This window comes from Penaeus monodon, chromosome 24 (genome assembly GCF_015228065.2).
Source record: "Penaeus monodon isolate SGIC_2016 chromosome 24, NSTDA_Pmon_1, whole genome shotgun sequence".
Lineage (NCBI taxonomy): Eukaryota > Metazoa > Arthropoda > Malacostraca > Decapoda > Penaeidae > Penaeus > Penaeus monodon.
In genome coordinates, this window is record NC_051409.1 from 26257951 (window position 1) to 26258294 (window position 344).

The following is a 344-nucleotide window of genomic DNA, read 5'->3' on the forward strand; positions in this document are numbered from 1 at the left end:
AATTAACGTGACGAAGCCTCTTACAAGATTATCGCTATGACCGGTAGTACGCTTGCGATATTACAGTAGCATCAAAAACATCCACTGAGATTCAATCACTGGTCACTGCTTGTTTTTAATTTCACAAACGGGCCCCATGTGCTTATGATTTTCTGTTTAGTACTTACTGCTTGTACTCCTCGGACACAGGTAAAGTGGTAGTTGCATTTCCATTGTAAGTGTGTGATGTCTTCACCATTACAGTTCTAGCATAAAAAAATGTTATTTAATTACTTAATATGTTACTCTTTCGAAAAAAGTAATGACTTAGAATTAGCGTTACTCTTGTGCAAAACACGTTCATT